Source organism: Vigna unguiculata, chromosome 4 (assembly GCF_037176805.1).
Source record: "Vigna unguiculata cultivar grain cowpea cultivar isolate G323 ecotype 2 chromosome 4, ASM3717680v1, whole genome shotgun sequence".
In the NCBI taxonomy this organism is placed as follows: Eukaryota; Viridiplantae; Streptophyta; class Magnoliopsida; order Fabales; family Fabaceae; genus Vigna; species Vigna unguiculata.
The window spans coordinates 21576030-21590419 of record NC_140795.1 but is presented as its reverse complement, the minus strand read 5'-3'; the positions used below and the strand labels follow the sequence as shown (position 1 = coordinate 21590419).

General features: G+C 38.0%; 1 pseudogene; it reads right to left on the bottom strand.

Moving 5' to 3' along the window:
- Window positions 1–884: 884 nt before the first annotated feature.
- On the bottom strand, window positions 885–6857 carry LOC146886938 (uncharacterized; annotated as a pseudogene).
- Between the last annotated feature and the right edge of the window lie 7533 nt (window positions 6858–14390).

Genomic DNA, 14390 nt, shown 5'->3' with positions numbered 1-14390 from the left:
ATCATGAAAAAGTGCCACCATGGCCCTTTGATAGGTGGCCCCAACATTCTTAAGCCCGAAAGACATCACCTTATAGCAAAATGTCCCCCACAATGTGATAAACGTGGTCTTTTCCATATCTTCAGGTGCCATCTTAATCTGATTATATCCCGAGAAGCCATCCATAAACGAAAATAGCGAGAACTTGGCTGTATTATCCACTAATGTATCGATGTGCGGTAATGGGAAGTTGTCTTTTGGGCTCGCCCGGTTCAAATCTCTATAGTCAATGCACATCCGAACCTTCCCATCCTTCTTGGGCACGGGTACAATATTTGCCACCCATTGAGGGTATTTTGCCACAGCTAGAAATCTAGCGTCAAATTGCTTTTGCACTTCTTCTTTAATCTTTAATGACATTTCTGGTTTCATCCTTCTTAGCTTTTGTCTGACTGGAGGGCATTCCGGTTTGAGTGGAAGCTTATGTTGTACTATATCAGTATCTAAACCAGGCATATCATTGTACGACCAAGCGAACACATCCCTAAACTCCTTTAGCAGCACACACAATTCTTCTTTCACTTCTTTCTTCATACTCGTGCCAATTTTCACTTCTTTCTTTTCATCCCCCTCACTTAGGTCAAGCACTTCAACATCTTCTTGATGGGGTTTTATTTCCCTAGATTCTTGTTCCACTAATCTCATTAGTTCAGGGGAGGGTTCGGAGTCACCTTCATAATCATCTTCCATATTATTGACAGGGTGCTCGAAGTTAGGGACATCGACATTGTTATTTTCAAAACATTCATTATCATATCTGCATTATTTGAGTTTATAAAAAAAGATAAATAAACAAACAAACAGTGAAAAATGCAAACAAAGATAACAAAGGTAGCAAACACAAATTGATTATCACGCTGAGCATAAAGGAAAAGGTGTCATCCTGTTAAGTCATGAATCCTAAAGCTCCGGGTAAAGCAATAGGATAAATTAAAAATATTACATTTTAACCAAATTAAACATCACGGGTAGATCCAAAGTCTCCCAATTGTTGAGTAGCGCATTTGGAGCACAAGGCTGCACAAAAACCAAGCTTTCAGGTTCATCTTCATCTCTGACAGCTGCTATCTGACTAGTGTTGATCCATCCCGCGCTGCGAAAGCTATCTCTGATGTCACAGATGCGAATCTTTCCTAACCCCAGTCCTTTTCCTTGGATTCGAGCCACACCGCGCTCTCTCCTTTCTTCCGCCAGCCTCCTCTTATCCTCTCTAGTAGGCTTGTATCCAAGGCCGTATTTATTCTTTTTCTCGGTGACTTCTAAAGGATACATCAATCCTTGCTCGTACTTGCCTAGCCCCTTTCCGTACTCATATCCCTCTTTCAACATGACCTTGGCCGTCATAAGGGAAGTACGCGACAAGTGTGGGTTCATTGGAAAGGGCTCCACATAGGCATTTCCCACAATTTCCAAAGATTGGAAGGTTGTCTCGAGGGCTTCCTCTGCTGCTTCAATATAGCGAGAAGATGAAGGCCCACTTACTAAAATATCTTCCTCCCCTTAAACAATCACTAATTTGTCACCCATGACATATTTTAACTTTTGGTGCAAGGTTGAAGGTACTACGCCCGCTGAGTGAATCCAAGGACGACCCAACAAGCAACTATATGCTGGAAGGATGTCCATCACTTGGAAAGTTATTTGAAAGACACATGGCCCTATTTGGATCGGCAATTCTACCTCTCCCATTACTTCTCTTTTACTCCCATCGAAAGCTCTCACTATCATTGCACTTGGTTTCATGTGAATACCTTCACACGGTAGCTTTCCCAATGTTGTTTTTGGCATCACATTCAGGGAAGATCCATTATCGATCAATACACGTGCTATGACATGATCCAAGCATTTTACAGAGACATGGAGGGCCTTGTTGTGTCCCCTCCCTTCAGTAGGTATCTCTTCATCGGTAAACGTCAGGTAGTTGTTAGCAGTGATATTGTTAACAATTCCCTTAAAACTGTCCAGAGAAATATTTTGCTCCACATGCGCTCCATTGAGTATCTTCATTAACAACTTTCTATGAGAGGTTGAATGCATGAGTAGTTCTAAAAGTGAGATTCGAGCAGGCAGGCGATTCAACTGTTCGACCACTTTATACTCGCTTTGTTGTATGAACTTCAAGAACTCGCAAGCCTCCTCATCAGATACTTCTTTCCCATCATCTTTTCTTAGACCCTCGTCGGTTTGGATGGTTTTCCCTTTCAAGAGTTCCTTAGCCTTTTTGGTATTCGCCGATTCATTATTGCCAACTCCATCTTTCATCAAGTTTGGAGGCGTAAAGATTCGACCACTTCTTGTAATTCCACCGATGCCTGATATATTTTTCACCACTGACTCACCACTGCTAGGTTGACCACCTACCCGTTGTTCCTCACCTAACACGTATGCACCATATTTCCATGGGACAGCTTTCTCACTTTTGTAGGGAAATGGGGAGGGTGTTTGGATAATAATAGATTGTCTTTCTTGAATTGTCGGGGTAGAGGTGGATCTAGTGAAATGAATCACCAATGGCTCTGGCAAAGTCACACCGGGTTCCGCACCATCTTGTGCAAATACTTCATCCTCCATGTGTCCGTGACATACTTGCACAAAGTTTCTGTCTATAAGATTTTGTAGAACATCCTCGAACTCTGTGCATTCATCGATAGAATGTTTAGCACTCGGATGGAATCCACACTTTTTACTCAGGTTATATTCTCCTTTTAACAAACCCAATTTTAATAGTGTCTCAAAAACAAACCGCTTGGAGCTTCGAATTTCATTCACATCCGTCACCAGTCGGTGTTTCTTAACCTCAATGGCATTTGTCGAAGGGTTCCCAAGACCAGAAAGGGGATTAGCCTCAACACTAGGTTTGTCTTCATGGAACTTTATCCATCCTGAGTTGATTAAAGCTTCCACCTTGTGTTTAAGAGACACACAATTCTCAATAGAGTGACCAACTCCCCCTCCGTGATAATCACATTTGGCATTTGGATCATAATTCTTGGGGAACGGAGGTTGCACAGGCTTCATCGGACAAATAGCCACCAAACGCTTTTGGAAGAGATGAGGCAACAATTCCGTATATGACATAGGAATAGGAGTGAAATGAACGAAGTTCCTCTCTTGATTCCTCCTTAGATTAGCGTTTTGTCCCGCGTTTCTGTTGAAATTCGAGTTAGGTTCGGTTTTCCAAGCACTGTTTGGAGCACGTTGTGGTTGATAAAGATTCGACGGTTGATAAAACCCTTGTTGCTGAGGTCGTGTTTGATGAACAGACATTGCATTGGCCACATAAGGAGGTTGGTTCAAGTGTGGTCGATAATTAATCGTAGGAGCCCGACTTTCCCACACAGGCATCACTGAGGCCGCTTGTACTTCTGCTTCTTTCTTCTTTCCGGGAATAAAATTAGGTTTCTTAGGAGTTGCAGCCGCGAATGGGCCATATGCAATCTTTCCGCTTTTTAACCCGATTTCTATTCTTTCCCCTATGATGATGATATCAGCGAAATTGGAAGACACATTCCCCAATACATGCTCATAAAATGGTGATTGCAGCGTGTTTACAAACGTCGCCACCATCTCCTTATCAAGTAGAGGTGGCTCAACCTGAGCAGCCAACTCTCTCCACCGTTGTGCATATTCCTTGAAGGACTCAGTATCCTTCTTGGCCATGTTTTGCAATTGCAATCTATCTGGCGCACTATCTGTGTTGTATTTATACTGTTTCACAAAGGCGTCGGCCAAATCCATCCAGGAATGAATTCGAGATGGCTCCAAGTGTGTATACCAATTCAATGCTACCCCAGCCAAACTATCTTGGAAACAATGTATTAGCAATTTTTCATCATAGGCATAAGCAGCCATCTTTCTACTGTACATTGTCAGATGGCTTTTAGGGCATGTGGTGCCGTGATACTTTTCAAATTCTGGGACCTTAAACTTGTGTGGTATCATCACACCAGGAACCAGGCTTAATCTCGCCACATCACCGAACCCATAGCTTCCACTAGGGATGGCAACGGGGCGGGGCGGGCACGGGTTTCGCTATCCTATACCCATCCCCGTAAAAAAAATTCATCCCCATCCCCATACCCAAACCCAACAGGTATTAAACTTTTGACCCATCCCCATCCCCACCGGGTAACGGGTATAATCTCGTACCCATACCCATACCCATTTTCTTACTACTTCAATATTAATTTTAATTAATTTTTATAAAATAATAAAATTTTTATGATAAAGGAAACATAATATTATCAAATATTCAATATTAGAATGATGATTGTTTCTTCCATATCAAATACTTTAAAATAAATTATAATTGTTTACATTTTATATAATAATACCAAATAAAATTTCATTAGAACTAAAACAATTATTAAATTTGCAAATATTAATGAAACATAATTGATAAAATTTAAAAATATTTTTTTTTAAATATAAAAGAAAAACAAATATTCAAATTAAAATATATTTTAAATGTTTGTTTACTTCAATCTTTTAAATTCTAATAAATCTTTTTTTTATACACTAATAAAAGTTATAATACATCATTTGATCAAAATGATACAAAGAACATAATTGATATTTTAAATGTTTGTTTACTTCAATCTTTTAAATTCTAATAAATATCTTTTTTATACACTAATAAAAGTTATAATACATCATTTGATCAAAATGATACAAAGAACAAATAATAATCATAATAAAAGTTTAAAATAAATTATAATTGTTTACATTTTAGATTATAATACCAAATAAAGTTTCATGAGAACCAACACATTTATTAAATTTACAAACATTAATGAAACCTAGTTGATAATATTTAAAAATATTTTTTTAAAAGTATAAGCAAAAAACAAATATTCAAATTAAAATATATTTTAAATGTTTGTTTATTTCAATCTTTTAAATTCTAATGAATATCTTTTTTATATACTAATAAAAGTTATAATACATCATTTGATCAAAATGATACAAAGAACAAATAATAATCATAATAAAAGTTTAAAATAAATTATAATTATTTACATTTTAGATTATAATACCATAAAAAATTTTATGAGAACCAACACATTTATTAAATTTGCAAACATTAATGAAACCTAGTTGATGAAATTTAAAAATACTTTTAAAAAAATATAAAAGGAAACAAATATTAAAATTAAAATATATTTTAAATGTTTGTTTACTTCAATATTTTAAATTCTAATGAATCTCTTTTTTATACACTAATAAAAGTTATAATACATTACTTAATCAAAATGATACAAAGAACAAATAATAATCATAATAATAAAATTTTAACATAGATCTTGTATCTTTTGAACTTCAATTATGTTGGATGGTGATAAAAAAATATTAATGACAATTACATTAAATTTTTATATTGTAGTAAATAAAAGTTATTTATATAATTATAGTGAAAAAATTACAGTATGATTGATAATGAGTTAAAAAATAAAAAATAATTAAATAAAATATATCGAAATAGTATTATACATAATGAAAATAAACAAGAAATAAAATATTAAAAAATTAAAAAATGTTTACAAGCAATTTGAGAGACTATTGAAAGAAATCGCACAAAAGAAAACAAATGTATAATTAAGGATATGATAAGCTGAAAAATATCTTAGAGATCTAAGAAAACTTTTCAAATATCAACATATATACTCGGTATTTTAGAAATAACAAAAAATGTTTTAGTGAAATAAAAAAGTTATTCAAATGAAACAAAAACTAATAATAAGAATAATAAGTAAATGATTTTTTTTATATTACCTAGTAAACGAAATGTTTGTGCTATTAAATACTTAAATTGAGAGTATTAAACATTTTCATGTGAAAGAAAAATATACATTAAATAAAAATATTAAAAAATAATAGAAATATTCAAATGTGAGACATAAAATTTTTCAATTAACATACATATTTTTGAACATAATTACATAAAGATTATGATAAGATGAAAAATATAATTGATATGTAAAATTAGTTTAATGACAAACCAAATAATTAGAATAAATAAAAAATAATATATATATATATATATATATATATATATATATATATATATATATGTGGTTATTTAATTAATTAGGAATATTTTAATAATTTAAACGGGGACGGGTAATATGGCGGGGATATGTACATCCCCATACCCATCCCCATACCCAATTGAAAAAGTCGGGGATTCCCCATACCCATACCCATACCCAGTCAATGCGGGGATTCCCCGTCAAAACGGGGACGGGTTCGGGCAATACCCACAGGGATGGGTTTATTTGCCATCTCTAGCTTCCACCACCCTCAATGGCACGAATCCTTTCCTCAAGAATTTCAAGCTTACTCTTAGCCCCATCAACAACAGTGGATATTGCTTGGACTGTAGCGTGTGGTGCAGCTTTAGTCGCAGCATCTGCATCGATGAATGTTTTCGGAGGCTGGGGCGCCACAGTCATCCTCGGTCCTGTGAATGTGACTGTCTCATTCATCTCTGCTCCTATCACGGGTGTCGAAGCTAACATCGGCCCTTGAGTACCGTTCGATAGTGTGTTGTTAGCTGCAGGAAAAGAGAAAGAAGTTTGTTCTGCATCTGAATATTCTCCAACTGGAGGAGTGTATCCCGGAGGCAAGCCGTACATTGGGAACGGAACTGACGCGCCTAGAGGCGTACCATAAGAATGAGCATTCTCCTCGACCCTAGCGGATGAGGCCTCCCCTGAAGCCTTCAGTGACTTCAAAACCTCTAGGATTTGGCCCACTTGATCCTTTAGCTCGTTAATGTCAGCCTTCACAGCTTCATGGGCTTCTTCCCAATCTTCCATGCTTCTGTGGTTAGCTCGTGTGCGATAAGGGTGTCGTGGAAATTTTGCCGTCGTATTTGATTTTGCTCTATTATTTCGTTAAATGAAATGAATTATGAAGAATGAAAAGAAATAAAATGAATGCAAAACATTTATTCTAGTCGGAAATTTTAAAGCTGTGAGAACGTTAAGGTAAATATATCATAGAAATTAACACGAAACTGATACAACCCAACCATTAACAAGTCTTCTACATTGATTAAACAAGAAAAGAAATAAAACCTATTCCCTACCCCTGACTATCATGCTCTTCATCTCCCTCATCAACTTCTTGCAATGATTAAAGAAGGCTTCAATCTCCCTTGGCGGATTGAAGATCGGTAGTGCAGCCTCTGCTTCAGCTAATAATCGTGGGATTTCTTCAATTGCTCCATTCGCCAAGGCAGCTAGCTGTGAGAAACATCTCTTCCAATGTTCTATAGTCGTTTCCTGCTCGGCCGTGTACTCATTCATCCGACTGATCACCTCTCGATGTTCCTTTTCCAATTCAGCTCTATGCCAACGCTCCTCGTCCATCTTCACCTCATAGGTCGACACCACCTCTCTCATTTGTTGTTCAACCTCACTAATTCTCATTTGAGCATTGTGCAACCGTCTTAGTGCTTCAATTTTCTCTCTCTTAAATTCTTCACACAACTGATCCCTTTGGCGCTTAGATGCTGCTGCTGCATCTCTCTCTCGGTCCTTTGATTTTAATGCGGTGCTTGCTGCGGCCAAATCCTGTTTCACTCTGAAAGCATGATCTCGTTCTTCTCTTTGTTGCCTAAGAATCCCTTCATACGCTTTTGTCATTTCCTCATTATCACGCCTCAGATCCACATACTCATGTCGGAGACTTTGAAGCTCGTTAATTAATTTGGCATTTTTTAATTTCATCTTCTCGATCTCTTCTTTTAGCCCTTTCACCTCCTCAGACTCAACAGGTTCCAATCGCTCCGGAGCAGGGGAGTCCGATTTGAAAGGTAACTTGATCATATTAACCCTTTCCAGAATCCATCGTCGGTAAGATATTTTCCCGTCCATTACCCATGGCCTTGGGTCTTTTTCTGCACGCAAAACCTCACCCCAGGCACTCCTAACTCGTCGAATTAGATCTTGAGAAATTCCTTCTTCATAATAAGTCCATATGGCGACCAAAGATTCTGGAGTTGGAGAGCTCTTAATTGGACACCCAAACTGTCGTTGCGCCAGAACAGGGTTATAATTCACACAACTTCTGGTACCTATCAGAGGGACGTTAGGGAAATCCCCACAAGAAATGACATGCGACTTGGGCAGCCCAGGGACACACCATCTAATCTTTCCCCCATCCAAACCTGCACAGAATTGGGCCCATTCTTTCGCCCCTCGAATTTCAACGCCGCCATGTGGCAATTCCCAAATCTAACATTCAGCATTTACTGTACCCAAGCGGACTCGGGATATAAACCATACATACAATATAGGTACACAGCATAACATCTTCTTCCTTTTGAGTGCGTAGCACAAATTCAAACCCCCGTACACATCAGCTAGAACCGCAGTGACTGGACTTTCTGAATGAATCTTGTAAGCAACAAACACATCGATGGTCGCTTGATCAATAAAATTCTCCATGTTAGGGAAGAGCACGACTCCATATAGTGTGAGAGCCAACACATCCATGAACGTCTCCCCTATCTCTTTCTCAGCCAAACGACACAAGTGCCCTTCTAAATACCCTTGGGGGATCCCCCTCGAGTTGCCCTTGGAGGCCATTTTACTCTCTAGCTCAGCAGGGTGTACCTTCAAGATTCCTGCCAACGTAGAGATAGATGCTCGTTGCTCAGAATATCCGTAAGGGACTTTATCTTCCACCGACAAACCCAAAATCTGCTCGAACTCTTCTACTACTGGTGCCAACTGAAAATCCTGGAAGGTGAAACATCTGAGCGGCGGATCATAATATTGGGCCAAAGCGGTGACTGCCGACGCTTGGACTTCCACATTCAACAACCTCAATAAGTTCCCATACCGCTTCTTGAAAGCGTTCCTCTGTATAGTCTTCATTTGTTGCACTATTTCCCTTAAACCATTCAGATTGCTATCTATAACCCTGATAGGTAACTTCTTCTTCAAGGCATCCGACCCTAAATTCCCTCCGACTTGAAATCCCATGTTAATTTCTTGTGTTTCTTTTTTTTTCACAAACTCAATCACAGCCTTAAAATTTCTGACCTAGAACCACAAGAAATGTTATGGCATGGCATGACAAAGTACATGTTATGCATGAACAAATAATCACAATGCATGTATGATGATGCCGTGAAAGAAAGTACAGACACATGACTTCATTGCTAATTCAAATAAAGCGAGAAAAATAAGATGAGAATTAAGGTAATGCACATGTCTCCCCTTGTGCCTTATCAGAGGTTCGATGCCTAATGGTCCTAAAGTAAAATATATGCGCTCACCAGGATAGTTCCCTAATACTTAAGGATCAAGGTCACTAGAGCTATGGCCTACTTCTAGGCATTTCCCACAACAGTTGGTAGACAACAAGATGTGGGAGTACCAACGAAGTAAACAAACTCTAGCTGGGGTTCTCACAATGACCACTTGGGAAGTTCATCCACTGTGGCACTGCTACACAATCCCCTCTAACTCTAAGTTACACAGACCCGGGTATAGGGCCCCGCTCATGATATGCACAAAGTGTGTGTGTGTGGAGGGAGGATGATGCATACCATAACCCCCACCTGCAAAACAACCAGAAAACTTCCCAGGCGGATATATAACAAAATATGCGAAACAATTTACACACAATCATTCCAAGAGATAGATATAAATAAATTAAAATAGAGACAAGAATATACAAATAAAAAAAGAGACAAAAATAAAAATAAAAATAATAATGAAATAAAAGAAAGGGGAAAAAAAGAAATAAGAGAAAATAAATAAATAAAAAGAAAGAAAAAAGGAAAACCACATTTAGTCCGCATATCTAATTAAATAGCTTGACTCTCTAACGTCCCCAGTGGAGTCGCCAGCTGTCGCAACCGGAATTGCGACGGGAAGGCGAATCGAAAAAAGAAATGGGTTTAAAAAAGATTTAGGAGTCGCCACCATAATTATTCTGGAAAACTATGGAAAACCATAAAGATAAGACAAGTCTGCGAAAAACCATATTTTGGATTCGGGAGTCGGTTACACGTAGGGAAGGTGTTAGCACCCTATCGCGCCCGCCCAAGGGCGGTACCTTTAATTAAAAAATGCAAAGTTGATGTGGTTTTCAAAATATTAACTTTTCCCAAAAAAAAAATAAGACAAAAAAAAAAACTAAAAAGAAACAAAAATAATATTTTTTTGTTTTTTGGGCCCGACAAGGATTGACCTTGGTCCTACGTATTCTCATTAAAAATGAGAAATCAGGGTTACGTAGTTCTTAAAAAGATATCTTGTTTAAAAACGTTGATGTTTTTGTATTTTGAAATTTTATATATTTTTTGGTGTTTTTGAATTATTTGAAAACATGTGTCATACGATGCGAGTGATCGGGCAGACACTAAAAGGGAGAGAAAATTATTTTAGTATTTTTTAAATTATTTGGAAGAAAGTGTTACACGACGCGGGCGGTCGGACAGACACAATAAAAATGAAAGAGAACCATTTTTTGATTTTTTTCTATATTTTAATTTTTATAATGTTCGAATATAATTGTTTTCTTTTTTTTTTTAAATAAAATAAATAAAAATAAATAAATAAATAAGTAAATTTATAAAAGGATGAAAATATTTAAGATGGATAAAAGTGGAAAACAAAAAAAGTAAGGGTGCACGAGTAATTGGTGGGGTGCACAAAGCAAATACAACAACAAACCCAAAAACAAAAGACAAAGGCATGGGGTGCAGGAGTATCACATGTGAGAGGTGCGTGAAGTAACAGGTGGGGTGCGTGCAGTAAATAAAGGAATGTGCTAAGGAAACGCAAAGCAGAGGTGTAAGAATTAAAAAAGGGGTGTACACGAAGAAAAGAAAAGAGGAGGGTGGGGTTGAGGTAAAAGAGGGGGTGCGTGTGGTAACTCAAAGCCTGCAGCCCCCCCTTTTTTTCTTTTTTTCCAGAAAACCCTAACAAAAGGGTTCCTCCCCTCACATGGCAGCCGCTTCTCCTTGACACCACCACGACTCCGACCTTTGACCTTTGGGACCGCGCCTGCACCGCCTGACTCACCGGTGACGATGCCGACCACCGTCGCAAGCCCCGCCGGCGACGACGTCGTTATTCGATCCGCCTCGCGTGAGGTACCTCTGCGCCAACATACGGCCAACTTGCCGGCGGCGTCAATCGACGCCGGAGACGTCGCTCTCGTTCTCGGCAGCGGCAGCGGCGTCCACCACAGACGTTGACGGCGAGAACCCCGAGACGCTCGACCTTCACTCTCCCTCTCTCAGGCTCGAGTCGCGCTGCTCTCGCGACACCAAGGGTCGCAGCGATTTCCGTTCAAAGCTCCGAACCGCCGGCGGCCTCCTACTCCTTTGCCTATCTCTGTGCTATGATTGGATGTGACTGATCGGAGAAAATGAGACTAGAATGGGGTTTTGATCCGATGCAGTATTTGATTGCATGGGTGAGGGCTGTGATTCTGATTTTTGTGCATGTGGATGAACTTGAAGGTGAGTCAAGACAGATGTTGGCTCGTTCGTGTGCTAGTCGTGTGTTGGTGAAAACGAGTATGTGACAGTGATGATGACAAATGAATGTGATTCTGGTTGTTTGTGGTGTTGTGTTTGGGTTCTGGCTTGGCAGTCTTGCAGGTGAAGGTGATGAGGGAAAGATGATGGTGGCGAGAGAGATTGAGATTGAGGATGAGGTTATTTTCCAGCACTCACCCGGACAACAGTAACATCCAAACAAGAACATATCTTAACAGATAAAATAAAAATAAAATAAAAGAAATTGTGCTCTGTTCTTTATTGTACCAGTTGCAATGGGAATAAACAAAAGAATAACCATGCTCATTTCAAACCATCCATACATTCATGAACATAATATCAAATTAACATAAGCTCTAATTCATACACCCATGAACATCAACAACAACATCAAGTCACGGTAACATAAACTAAAGAGGAGTTAAGAACACTTACCGTGAAAATAAAACTTAATGCACTAACAGCTTTGTTTCCGTTTCCAAATTTGACTCCTTCTCTCCCTCACTGATTTCTAGTGCCCTCTCCCCTCTCTGTAGTAATTCAAAAAAAGACCCCTCCTCTCATGAATCTTCCCCTTTTTATTATGTAACCCTCTGCACCTTCCAATTTTGAAATTTGGGACCAGACTGAGAGCAGATGTTGCTTCCTGCTCCTTCAGCCATCATGACCATGCCACAGACCTTTCCCAATACAAAACCATGATAGCATAGCATGCTTGGGTCTGACAAAAGAGAGGCTTTACGTTACCTTTTTCTTTCCCCTTTCCCTTCTCTTTGTTTTTTCTTTTTTTTTCTTTTTATTTTTTTTTATTAAACTAGAATGAGAGACGTAAAACAAAAAAAGGAGCTGTAATAATAGAAAGAAAAATAATGTAATAATCAAAATAATAAGTCCAAATAAACAAATAAATAAATAAAACAACATGCTAATCCTTGTTTGTCTTGTTTTATAGGTAATTAAGAGAAAGTAGAGCATGGCTAGGTGGCACTTGATAATTGGAGCACTTGGATGAAGTAGAAGAGAGAGGAAAGCAAAAAAAGCATAAAGCAAAAGCAAAAGTAGACATGTACCTTGTCTCCTTTTACCTTTGTGGTTTATGCCTTAGAAGGTCACTTGGTCTCCTTCCTCTTTTGGCCTAGAATCCTCATGGGAATGCCTCCACCAATCATCTCCCTTCACTTGTCCAAGACTCACTCTCACATTAGGTTTAGGGTTTGCTAGTTAATCCTTTTTCATGTTGTTGTATTTGCTAAAGGACCCCTATGAACTCCTATTTAAAGGGTGTTCCTTGTCTTGTAAAAGGGTTGATCATTTTGTTATAAACCTTGTGCATTCAACCACCACTTTTCGTGAGCTCTCCTTCCTAGAAGTGAACTCACCTTTGCCTTATTTTGCTTGCAAGTGGCAGCACCATCACTCATCTCTAGGGTTTGGTTGGCTTAGATCCCCCCTATGAGTGGCGTGCTTTTTCCATTCTTCATCTTTTATGCTTTCCATTTTTATTGTTTCTTCTTTCATTTTTCTCTTTAAGTGTTGTTATTGTAGTGTGTGTTTAAGCTTGAATCCAACTCTCTTATTCCTTTGATGAGCTTGAGAAATGAACCTTCACATCTAGATAGCATGCTATCTTAATGTCCAGTGGGAATTTTCAAAAACCTTTCTTAAACAACTTCACCATATTCATAACTCTAAAAGGAAACAACATAATCCTTCATCATTTGGTATCTAGAGCCTACGTTATCTTCAATATGGTGTTTTTCATGTGCTAACCTTGTCTTGTTGTAGCTATCTTGTTATGGTTCAAATCCACTTCCATGACACACAAAAACAGTGCTCGCAGAAAATGTTACGATTTTAAAACATTAAATTGCACCAGCTCAACGGCCCAAAAATTACGTTTGTGGTGTCAAAAGAAAGCTCCTTGAGTCTAGTTTCCAGAAGAAAAAGAACCAACACATTTAGAGTTTTGATGAGAAAGTTATGATTAAATTAGTAAGCAAAGGTCAGATTTGCCATGAATACGGGAATCAACGTTTTCAGGTTATGTTGTAGCAGTTTGGCTACGGTTTTTGCAACTCTTTAAACTTCTAAATGTGGTTGGATAACATGTCATTGGGTGCTTAGTCTTTGAGCCTCAAATCCATGAGTTTAAATGCATGATAGCTACATGTTTGTGTCTTTGTGTATGTCATGTTGAGTCTTTATATGTGCCTAACTTTTGATTGAGTCATATGTCATATGCTTCTTTGAGTTTTCTTGTTCTTGTTTCTAAGTATTTGAGTTATTGCATGAGATCTACGCCTTTTGTTATTGTATGCTCCTTGAAATTGATTTTGACCTAATTTTTTTTGGTAACTAAGTGTTCAAGACACCCTAAAATATCCTTCTCATCATCCTAAGTACCTAGTTTTGAAAGGAAAAATTATTTTCATGACCAAAAACAGTTTGGCCGAGAGCTAATGTGTTGCTTGGTGAATCCATTTGGCCATTTTTACTAGGTGTTATGCTACCAAATTTTATACTTGGATTTTGGGTGATATTGGCAAATTAGTTTCATGCTTTAACTTGGTTCTGATCTTTCTTGGTGTATGCATAATTTGAGGTATAATCTTGGCTTGTTCAAATGCTTTCCATAGAGTCTTTAAAAGTGCTTTTCATTGCTTTAGTCTTGTTCAAGTTTTGTCTTTAAAACAAAATTTCCTTAGAAGTTAAACTTTCTTGTTTTAGAGCTTTGCTTGGTTGTCTTTAGGTGATCCTTGTTTTGTCTTAGTTGTTTTCATTTCCTTGTTTTCCTAGAGTGTTGTGGTCGAGCCACTTGCTTTGC